The 12,740-nt window shown below is 38.4% G+C and overlaps 1 long non-coding RNA gene across 1 annotated transcript; it reads right to left on the bottom strand.

The window, feature by feature from the left end:
• Positions 1-580: 580 nt before the first annotated feature.
• Positions 581-12,292, bottom strand: LOC311487852. Its single transcript, XR_014699059.1, has 3 exons — positions 12,135-12,292; positions 1,365-1,421; positions 581-767 (listed from the first exon to the last, which is right to left on the bottom strand). It is a non-coding gene; the product is annotated as an uncharacterized lncRNA (long non-coding RNA).
• Positions 12,293-12,740: the final 448 nt, after the last annotated feature.

Below are 12,740 nucleotides of genomic sequence, written 5' to 3'. Positions count from 1 at the left end.
TCTGGCACCCAAATATAATTTTGACTAAGCCTACGCTAAAATATGTCCCGGACTTATTGATTAGTTATTATGCTTTTGTAGGCTGGTACTTTTATGTTCAGATTTGTACAAAGGGGTATTATTTTAAGCCCAGTTGCTAGGGTACTACCACTATCTACACTGATGAGGAGCAACTGGGTTTCAAGGAGCGAAGTTGGCTATAATGTTGCAGTTCTCTCACTTGAAGGCTGAAGCTTGAAGCTGACAAAAAAAGTCAGCTTCACTCAAAAAACGTCTAACCACATCAACAGGTAGCGGTCATATATCTACCACATAGCAAATTGATAAATCTAAACTGTGGAATAAAACGCCACAATGAATGTTTCTAACTGTTACTGATAGGGTGACCAGATCCCAATTCACCAGATGTGGGACAAAGGCTACGTTTGTGTGGGACAGTGTGGGACAATGTGAGATACCAGTGCATCAAGGTCCCCTAAAAGAACTAACAGAAAAAATAAACATTTCTATTCTGCCCCTTTGCTTATAACATTACTATGCTTTGCCATCTGATTGATTCAGTAGCACATAACAGCCTTTTATGTGTGGTTGTTCAAGACACACTGAAGGCATGATGCCACCATAGGTTTGCAGAGAACTACATACAATATGTACACTTGAAAGGGGTGGGGTGGTGGTGTGGGGTTGTGAGGGCCGCTGTAATCCAGTGTCCATCCTCACGGGAAGAAACTCCCTCCAAAATAGTCAGTCGAGCAATCGTTTCAGTCCTACAACAGACATATCATGAAAATGTCATATCTTGGCCACATTGGTTTGATCTTTAGAGTTATCATTAATTAGAGACATGCAGAGGCTAACATTCACATACAGTATATTAACAATAGGCTATTTACCGAGCCCTGTTCTGTTACAAGTATGTCTAGGTGGGCTATGGGATAGAAAATGTTGAGAACCCCTGGTTTAGGCTAAATAATTGTGATTTCAGTTTTGACCTAAATTATGGTTATTATTCCATTATTGAGCAGCACAGCAACGAAAACGGCAACAGCACAGCTGAGGTGTACAATACATCCAGTAAAAAACAATAACTGTTGGGAGTAACTGTACATTGCTGTGAAACAGACACACATAGTAAATGTAGGGAACAAACAGGGATATACATTTTGATTAAATAAGGGATTGATGAAGCAGTGGATTTTAGTATGTAAGGTAATGTTTGAGTAGTAAGCTAGTTAGATCCATCTGCTCATATATTGTGTTCCTGATGACAAACTTCACATGACTGAGACCAAAGTGAACTTCAGCTTAGAACCAAATTATAGATTACATATTAGGGTGATGATGGTCAAGGTTTTACTGTGTACCTGTGTTGGAGCTGTGAACTGGACAGGATCTGGAACGTGCGTGGGACTGAACATTGCCTGTGGAACAGATAATCATGTAGGGAGCATTAGTTTATAGACAATTTGAGGACCCTGCAAACAATACATAAAATGACAAATATGTATTAGACCAGGTTGTGATCTAGAGACTACTGTGCAATGTGAATGTATCGAGTCAAACTTTAGTTTAAAAGCATAATTATATCCGAAGCGCCACCTTTAAGCTTGCGTTGTTGTTTTCAGGTGAAATGGCCTTTTGAATGGGAATGCTAGGAGTACTACTATTTTGATACATGATCGCGTCAAATTGCTATTTTAAAAATACTAAGAAGGCTGGACACAACATGAAACCTTGATCGAGGTATCATCAGTGTCTCTACACATAAACTCGAACATTGAACTGTGTACACAGAGTTTACTAAAAGAGAGGTTGTGAACAACTCACTTGGTTTTTCTGCTCGCCACCATCTTGCCAGTCAAGGAGTGAGTTGTCCAAACCCTTTCTTTTTAGTAAACTATGTGTACACGAACAATGTTCTCAATGCTCGAGTTCATGTGTAGAGACACTGATGATACTTCGATCAAAGTTTCAAGTTGTGTCGAGCCTTCTTGGTGTTTTAAAAACTACTATTTTGACACGATCATGTATCAAAATAGTAGTTCCCCTTAGCATCACCATTCAAAAGGCCATCTCACCCGAAAACGACAACTCGGACAAGCTTCCCTTACGAAACAAAAGTATATTGCAATATACTAGAATTTATATTGCAATACATTAGGAAATATATTTCAATACATGAGAAACTTACCCATATATTTTAAAATATATAGCAATATATGGATGGACAAAGTATTGCTATGTATTGATTAATATATTTTTGAATAAATTGCTGTGTAAATGAACCTATATTACATTATTGCTTGTATGTTTATTGAAACAAAGTATTTTTATGAGTTAAGCAAGCTCCAGGCTCCAAATCAACATTTTGCATGACAGTCATATTTTATATTATAAATCCATATGGATAGACCATATATGGCTATGTATTGATTCATATATGGTAAAATGTAGGTGCCAGAGTATTATAAAAGAAATCATTAACAACAGCAAAAAGTACAAGAGTCCACTTTTTATTTCCCCACATTTCATCCTCATCATTATATTCTCATGACATTTCATCCTCAACATTGCATTTCAGTCCTCCACACTGGAACGTGGAGGAATACATGCATAAAGGTTGGCATAATGTGGCAGATCAACTAACATGCATTTCCTGTTGAATTTCATCACATCAAAAACCTGTTTCCTGCCCTGCAACTCTCTTTTCAAGCCAACTACATTTTCTAAATGTAGCAGTGAACTTTTTGATTTGTCATACCGTCTTCCAACAGCAAAACATTTTCTGTTATCAAGTCTCTCAACCAAAATGTAATAATACACAGTGATTATGTGTCCATTATCCAACAAAACAGTGAAGCTGTTCCTTTTCCTTACTCTAGTGAACTGCTCTGAGTAATACAGTTCTCCTTTGACCAAAATTCTACTGAATATTTTCACAACTGTATCCGTGGTGACTGAAAGTGTCTCTCTCATAGCCAGTATCTCTTCATTAGTAAGTTTTCGTACAAAGTGTAAACCAAGGGTCACAACTTGATCTGCAACTCTTTCAAAATGTTTCAGCTTTTTTTCACCAGTCAAGGTGTTACATAACTGTATACATTTAGGCACAGCATTTCTTAGTGCATTGTTTTTCAAAAGAGGCAAAACTTGTCTATATGTGAATTGTTTCATTATTTGTAGGGGAACACATTGTGTGCCATGAAACATCTTCAGTATCTCCCCATTAAAAGACTCAAAAATATATCCTGAATGTGCCCACAAAGGTCCCCAATTTCTGACAGAGTCTGGCAAATGAAGACATAAATGTACATTAAATGACACATTTGCCTTTCCATACAGTGTTTCAAACTGTTTGACAAACTCAACAACTAGCCTTTCACATCTTTTTAACCCCTCTGATGTGACAGTGTCCTTACATAGCAAATACATGAAGGTGACAAGGATTAACCAGTGCTGGTAAAATGCATGGGGAAGTATTCCCTTTAGCACAAAGATGCCATAAAAAAGTAACCAGTTCTGCCATTCACTGGCTTTCCAAAACTTCCTTTGCTGAAAAGAGCGGGGCACTCTTGTGATATTGCAAGGTGGTTTAATTCTCAAGAGTTGTTGGTCGAGTTCAGGAACACGATTACCAATATAATATGGCTCCATATGGTTTTCACTATCCAGCCACAGGCTTGTCATTTGCCGAACAACTCCAAGATGTACATTATGCATATGGTCAGGAGGCATTCCTGATATGATATCAAAGTGTGGGATGTTGACAAGACACGTGACCCCTTTAATGCCTCTCACAGATTGTGTGGTGCGCACAGCCTCCCTTGCATCAGTTAGGGTTGTAGCATGATCTCTTTTTGGAACATCTTTGTATGGATAAACCCTAACAGTTCCATTTCCTTTTGGAACTTGTTCACCAGGATGGAGGCAGAGGCTGCAACCATAATGACCATTAAATTGTGTCATATTTTGCAGAATGGGCCTGGCAACTGAATCACACATCATAACAGCTGCTATCACTCTACAATGATTCACAGTGTTGTTTCTGTGTAACTTGAAGCCAACAGTTGACAATGACTGACACTCTTTTGTGAATGGTTTTAAAAATGTATTAACATTTGGCTTTTTAGTACCAAACCATAGGCCAAAAAGTAAAACATTCTCTTTACGGACATGATAAGGAAGCTCATTTACCATCCCTTGTAATGGCCAAATTGCATACTGGGATGATTTGAATACTGGAACTCCATCACAATTTAATGTTAAGGAGAATGCATGAGGACTGTCTAGTGGGCCACCATCTTTGTTCAGATTCTGATACATTTTACCGCAACATATGTCATCATAACTTTCTGAATTACATGTGACATTTCCTGACTTGAGACAACATGCAATATCGTCTCTTTGAAGAAGATGTTCCAGTTGTGTTTGAATGGGTAAGTATAGGAAGAAATTTCCATTCTTCAGTGAGCTGTTTCTATCCCATGCAGAGTTACATACAGAACACTGCCCTTCAGTGACTTGGTCGCCAATGTAATATTCACAGTTAGGACAATATATGTGACATTCTAGGTGACCTTGTGTTGGTGTTAGCTCTTTTAGGAACAGATGCTTTGAAGTTAGAACATTTTCTGGACAGTGGATATTAATCAAATCTAAGAGATCAGACAGGGCCACACCAGTAAGTGAGTGTCTCAAAGCATATGAAAGTATAAGTAAAAAACTCTGAGCTTTTGTTAGTTGTGAGCCTGTGTAAAGAGGCTCATCATTTACTGGAGGAAGCCTTTCATTAATGTCTACTCCCAAATGTGATTCTTCATTTACTGACTTGTCCGTGCTGTCTTCCATGGGAAATTCTTCTCCACTGCCAATGGATTCAGAGTCAGTAAAAGACTGCAATAGTGGTTCAAACATACCAAGGTCAACACTGTCCTCAAAACTGAAGATCGATGACTCTGTTGTTTGGCTCAAATTTGGTGGTAGTTCATCAGATTCAGGGTCTGTGTGCAGGCTCTGTAGGGGGAAAATACAAGCCCAAGGAAAAGTTGACAGACATAAGCTGCTGTGTTGGCTCCAAGGGACTCTCTTACAAATGCCAAATGTCTGCAAAGTGAGCGGAACAGTTCAAAACAATATTCTAGTCATCCAGTATTGATGTCAAAAGTAAATTATACTTACTGTAATGTCTTCTGAGCCATTGTCAGAGTCGAGGTCAGAGGACTCCTGATCCAGTTTCTGCTGTGTGAGAATAGAGAACAGTTTAAGACAAAGCATATATATGGCATACATGGATGATTATTTTGATTGTGTTTTATAATTCAACGTTATTTAGCAATTATAAGGGCTCCAAGGGACTCTCTTACAAATGCCAAATGTCTGCAAAGTGAGCGGAACAGTTCAAAACAATATTATAGTCATCCAGTGTTGATGTCAAAAGTAAATTATACTTACTGTAATGTCTTGAGAGCCATTGTCAGAGTCGAGGTTAGAGGACTCCTGATCCAGTTTCTGCTGTGTGAAAATAGAGAAGTCTTAGAGGAAGTGCTATCAGTGAAACAGTCAAACACAGAGCAGAAGATTAGTAGTAGTTATCAATAGATTACTTACCGTAATCCCACCACCATCATGTGCATCTTCTGAGCCATTGTCAGAGTCGAGGTCAGAGGACTCCTCATCCAGTTTCTGCTGTGTAAGAATAGAGAACACTTTAAGACAAAGCATATATATGGCATACATGGATGATCATTTTGATTGTGTTTTATAATTCAACGTTATTTAGCAATTATAGGGGCTCCAAGGGACCCTCTTACAAATGCCAAATGTCTGCAAAGTGAGCGGAACAGTTCAAAACAATATTCTAGTCATCCAGTGTTGATGTCAAAAGTAAATTATACTTACTGTAATGTCTTCTGAGGCATTGTCAGAGTCGAGGTTAGAGGACTCCTCATCCAGTTTCTGCTGTGTGAGAATAGAGAAGTCTTACAGGAAGTGCTATCAGTGAAACACAGAGTCAGAAGATTAGAAGATTAGTAGTAGTTATCAATAGATTACTTACCGTAATCCCACCACCATCATGTGCATCTTCTGAGCCATTGTCAGAGTCGAGGTCAGAGGACTCCTCATCCAGTTTCTGCTGTGTAAGAATAGAGAACACTTTAAGACAAAGCATATGTATGGTATTCATGGTTATACTGTATATACGCATACATACATGTTGGATATGCATTGCATTGTAAATAGGCTGTACTTCATCAATATTTAATAAATCCTAACAAAAAATATACTTTGTTAAAAAAGGGCCAAATGCCAACGGCCTGCAAAGTGGATGGCAAAGATCAGATTTTACCACCAAATGCCTCAAATGGAGGGCTTTCCAATTATCCCACTCAACAGTTGGTCTGACACAGGACTTTGCTCAACTTTCTAAATAGATACTAATCAAGAAAGATATATTTCAATGAACTGGTTAAAATATGTCCATTTAGTGCAGCATACTGTCCAATGTCTACAAAATACATGCAAAAGGTCATGTTCACGACTCACCATTTCCTGCTTTGACTGATGCATCTTGATGGCCTCAATCAGTTTCCTAGAATAAGAATTGCATTATTTTAATGAGTATCTATCAGAGGCTGTCCTGAGCATACAACATTTATGTGACACTGTTTATGTGACCCCACCCCTCACCCCTCTGATCTCTCTCTCTGCACCCTTAACTGCTTCATCATCCCTCGTAGCAAAAAACACCACTCTCCGTAATGTTTGCGAACCAGTGTGCTGCATCATGCTAGCTACGTTTAGCTAAGTCGCAAGCTTGTAAAAAGTCACACAAACCACGAAACTACAACAGTAGCCTAAATACAGAACAACTATTTAATAATGTAATTTAACTAGACTAGGTTGGAGTAAAACACAAACCTCCTTTTCCAGTATCTCCTTGTTCTTGATGGAATCTCGTATTCTGAGTCTGGGGAAGTGTATTTCCTTCTCCTTCGGTCCATGCCTGCCTCTCTTCTTCTGGTGTGATGGAGTGATGGAACAACGGAACCCTCCACAGCATCAAAAAGACCGCAGCAGTGAGGACTCGCTTGGTTTCCACAGGTTAATATCCCATCCGTTTCTCTATGTTTTGTACAGTGAGCACATGATTGTAAAGCAAGACTAAAACGTTAACTAAGAGAATCTAAAAATGTAGTTTAAATTAATTAATAAATTAAATAGATTTGCAACACTACCCAGAATCCTACAGTGTAAAAGTAACGTCTCTGATTGGTCGAGCTACTTGTTACCCATAGTCCCTGTGGTGGTTTTATGAGCGCGAAGAACGACAAGCTACCATTACGGGTTCTACCACTCTGCGTATTCTCTGCGTGTTTCAGCCGTCGGTGAGAGGAGAAAATGAAGTTTGCTCTTGTGAGCTGGTCAAAGGGGAATGATGAAGGCGCCCTTAGCATAGTCCCCGTAAGTTGGATAATAGAGTTCGACCCTGAAAACACAGGAAAAGAGTATCTCATTGAGTGCCGCAGCATCGGTGCGAAAAGGCCTTCTAATGGGTGGCCAGTTGAATCAGCACACATCGTGCAGTTGGCAGGCAAGTACATGTGCTTATCATGATGTCTTTATACTTCATTAGTCATACAATATTAATCATGATAGCAATTAACCTGTTGAGGGTTTTGCATCATTGGACAAGTAAGGTTAGCTTTGGGACCATGAATGAAGCGGGATTAGGCCGAAAGTCACGCTGCCGACCGTTAAGGGCTGATAGTCAAGGAAGTCCCGCTTCATTTGAACTTCTAGCCAGCTAGCTAACATTAGCTTTAGCTAACTAAGTATGTCCTATTCTGTAATAATAAAACTAGCTAACGGCCATTAGTCATGAGTCTGGCTTCATATGAATTTTGAAAAAGCATTGAAACATTAATTAAACACTTTGTAAAACATCAATTAAATCTAAATTGAAAAATGTCACCTAAGATTTGAGTTGATTTGTAACTAAGAATTCTTAACTGTCACACATAAACATTGTTAGCCAACATTGTACAGTTAGTAAAAGTCAGTGTGGTGGCTGTACATTGTGAAATTAAAGGAGAGGTTTGGTGTGAATCAGTCAATAGCCCTGTTTTTTGAGGTGCTGTTATTAGGCTAAAGAACGAGAACATTTGATACAACATAGACCAAATACTGAACTGGCAATTAACAGTGAATGGACCATAGTAACTTACGTTCAGTTTCATTTTGCTGTGCCCCATTCAGTTAACATTAGTTATTGGGGTACACTCTGTCCCCGTTTGGTCTGCAGCCTCTAACATAGTTTCGTAGGAATTTAATTCTGTCTTGCTACTATTTTTTTAACAACAGAAAAAGAGTCTACACTCAAAATTGCTGAGCGGAAGCTTTTGGAAGAGGACCAACCAAAGGGCAACAAGAGAAAGAGGTTACCCAATAAACTCTACCTGAACACCCAGGAAGAATCTGTAGGCCGAGTTGCCAAAAAGGTAAGGGGTTCTTTTTATGGCAGCTGTTTTGATAATATATTTTAACATCTCTGATTTTTGTACTCGGTTGTGAGCCAGCCATCAAACAATAGAAAATAAAAAGTATTTGCTGTAATCATTTTGGGACTAGCGGCATGGTGGCGTAGTGGCACTGTCGCCTCACAGCAAGACGGTTCTGGGTTGAAACCCACTGGCTGGCTGAGACCTTTTTGTGTGGAGTTTGCTATTTTCTCTGGGCACTCTGGCATCCTCCCACATGCCAAAGTTTGGAAGCATGTTAGGTTAATAGGTGAATTAGTTAATTGGTAAATTGCCCATAGGTGTTTGTGTGTCTGTATGTTAGTGCTAGTGGACAACTATGAATTTAAACACATTTAGCCGTGGGACATATAAAGCTTAATGATTCATTGTAATCCATGTATGGTTTCATTTTCCTAACTTTTGTGTGTATTGCTTCATACATAATTGATTTGATCATTTTTACCCAACAGAAAAACTACAAACTCCTTGCGGCAAGACAGTCTGAATTAGAGATTCTCTCCCAAGACGAGCCTAACTTCAGCCCAGGGGACACTGAGACACTTTTGGAGGAGATCAGGGCTCTAAAGGAAGAAAATCAAAGACTACGGGAGCAGCAGAGTGGAGGATCTCCTGCAGGCACTAAAGACCTCGAGAGCCAAATCAAGGCTTTGAATAAGGAAAATACAAGGCTGCGGAAAATAGCAGTTAAAGGTAACTATCTCTTTTAGATTAAAATAGGCATTGTTTTAGATTGTTTAAATCATTGTCTCCTCATTTTTGGTGTTATTCTTAAAGATATACATGTAGGCCTACCTGTGTCTACAATTTAGGGGAAATCTACAGATATAGACATCAGTAGGTGCAACATAGACCGAATTCGCGAACTGGCCGCTAACGCTAACAGATAGGGGCATATCAAAACGAAACTGACATGCCCCCATCAGTTAGCTTTGGCTGCTGTTTCGCTATTCGGTCTACCGTGCATGAAAAACTGTCATTCTCATACCTATCGATAGGACTTAGCAACGTGAATTAACAGGGCTACAACACACACTTTGAAAAATGAGTGGCGGTGTTTTTATGTATATATATATGTTATGTATTTACTACGTATTTGGAGTCCTGTTGTAGTAAATTCAGTGGGCCATATTTCCCAGAAATTCCATCACTCCTAGCGGTGGTGAAGACCCTCATTGCGGACAAAGTCACCAGCAGCTCCAGCTATGAAGGGGAAAGTGAATATGAGGCCAGTGTTGCTACACCATCACCTACTGCACCATCTCCTCCTCAACCCACATCTCCCACACCTTCCAAATCAACATCAGTAAGTACATTTTTGTAATAATCAATTAAAAACTTTGTCATTGGTAATTTTATTTTAAAAACATAAATTAAAAACATTCTGTCATTGGTGATTCTGTTTTTTGTCTTTTCTTCTTACAATTAATTAGGTGAAACTAGGGAATGATGAGTCCACGAGAGTGTCTGCCCATTGTTGGGAGACCGCTAAAGCACAACCTACAGCAAAAGCAATGGCCCGCACTCTCCTGCTGGGCCTCTTCAGCGTTGATGTCTTGCTGAAGTCCAACCTGACAGGAGGGGTCAACAAGGTGGACCCATCTGCTGAAAGACGTCAACCTCTAGACCCCACAAAGCTTAAAGCTTTACTTGGTAAGACTTAACAAATTTATTTTTAGAGGATGAATATATTTTGCATTGTATTGTAAATGGTAACAAACACTTTAGGACTGAAATATACATGACTTATAGTGAAATGGATGAATGAAAAGCTTTAACAGCTTTGATATAAAGCGATTTCTATTCTCTAGAATAGGCCTTTACAAACTCCCAATCACTGTCAGGCAAAGAGCCAATCAGATTGTCCAATTTCCTGAAGCCCTGCAGCATATGGCCTATTCACCTTCAATCAGCAAACGCTTGACTACGGCAAAGTACAGTTGCTCGCACTCACCACAATACTTCCTGGAAAAGAAAGTGGATACAGTAGTAACCTACTCACTCTAAAAGCCCCTTGGAGAACCCCTCCTAACTCCTTTGGTTTTCTGAGAAGCCAAATCTGATTTCAGACTGAACTATCTATAGGTAACCCCCTGAGGAGCGAGGAGTAGGCATGCTAGGAAATTACAAATATTGGGATCCACCTCATCTTTCCTTTTGCAACAATGACATTTGTCTTTCTTATGCTATCTTTTACAGATGCAGTTGCTGAGAAACATCCGGGGGTCAAGATTTCAGATATAAGAACCGCCATTAACAAAAGGATTTGTGAGTTACGGCACCAGCAGAAGATAAAGTCCACGGTCAATTGAATTATCTGAGTGGGCCTTTAGCATGTGTGACACTTGCTAACAACACTTTGTTTGATCGTTGTCCTTTTGTTTGATTGTTATCCTGTTTTTTCCTACTTTTGTTGTTGCACTGATTTTTTTTTTTAATTTATTTATCCGTATTGAAGAAGGTGCGCCTTGGAAATTTTTTATTTAAAGTGTTTTTGTTCACTTATAGTTGTGGATTTAAAATATGGCCTGTTTTAAAAAATAACATGTTTTAATGAAAAATAAACCTTATTCAGTTAAGGAAGTACTGTATATTGATGTATTATTCAATATATATTTTCAAATGTACGACAGAAATTGTACATTAGATTATCTGTGAAGATTCTCATTCATCCAGGTCATGGTAGTCAAAATAGTTAAGTTGTATACAAAGAAAAAGTCCAGTTGCATACAATTCAACACTGAGCACATTATTTAATATTTACCATAAATGAAATATATAATATGATAATTATATACAATATATTTAATATATATTTATATATTTTTCAACATAGTTAAGATATATGTTCCCATATAAATCTGATTATATTATCTTGTACATTGAGGTATAACTTCTCATATATTTTTACATATATATTTACATATATTTAAAATGCCTCTTCTGATATATAATCGCCCATAATATGGGACATATGTCAATATATTTAATAATATATTAAATAGTATATTAATGTATTTATTCAGTATATGAAATCGTATATTTATGTATTTATTCAATATATGAAAACGGCAATAATTGCAGTATTTTAATATACCCTGTAATATATCACTTACATATATAATATATCATTATATAATATATCCCACCATATATTACCATTTTAAATTCACAATATATGAATAGACCTGAAATATATTGTCATATAATATATTGAGAAATATATTTTTGTTGCGTAAGGGTTAAAAGTTGCGCTTCGGACGTAATTATGCTTTTAAACGAAAGTTTGATTCAGGTGCATTCACAAAAACACCCTAGGATGCATTTTGGCGAGAGTTATGCTTGAAGTTCTGCTTTAGTTTAAATTGAACGTAAATGCCGAAGTAACCACTGGTCCCTCAGATTCAAAACAAGTGCCGAACTTCACCTCTGCTAGCATGACTCTCCCGGCAAGCTACTGTAATTATGCTAACGTTAACGCTAGCTACCTACCTAACGTTTGCTGAAAACACATTCCGTTAAAGCATTTTCTAACCACAACAGACGTCATAGAATACAATATCTGATTAAAAACACTTCTACAATGAGTTTACTTACGTGTTATCCTCTAAGTTAGCCATATACAGTATGTAAGTTAGCAGCTAACGTAACCAGATAGCTTGAGAAACATCTTGTGTAACGCTAACCGTTAACGTTAACCTTAACGTTACTATCTCCAAAAAGTTATCCTAAACCGGATTAGTCTATGCATTCTACCAAATATCATCATATCATATCATATATCATCATATAAATTGTGGCATAGGGCGGGATCGGCAAAATGGTTCCTCACGGTTCCTCCGCCGATCTACGGAGTGCGCATATATGTTGGAGCGGCATAGACTCATCCCGCCGATGGTTTACCCACCTAAACTGACAAGTTGTATTTGGCGTGCAGGGGAAAAAAACCCTGCCGACACTTTGCCGCTGGTGCCCTCCAATTGCCGACGTCGGTAAGACCGACCGTGCTGTCTGGCTTCTATCGGAGTACTCCAGGTAGCAAAGCCGGGTTTCTTGAAATCGTGAAATGAGCATATCCCTATTTCTGAATTCGGGATATGGTGTTTACATGGACAAACACGAAAAGGGGATACTTCAATATCCCGATCAAAATCGGGATACTATACCCGCCAACGTGGCAGGTAGATTGACACTTTCACCCGC

Source organism: Chelon labrosus (genome assembly GCF_963514085.1).
Source record: "Chelon labrosus genome assembly, chromosome: 5".
In the NCBI taxonomy this organism is placed as follows: Eukaryota; Metazoa; Chordata; class Actinopteri; order Mugiliformes; family Mugilidae; genus Chelon; species Chelon labrosus.
The sequence above is the reverse complement of the archived record's forward strand: the minus strand, read 5'-3'. Positions and strand labels throughout refer to the sequence as shown.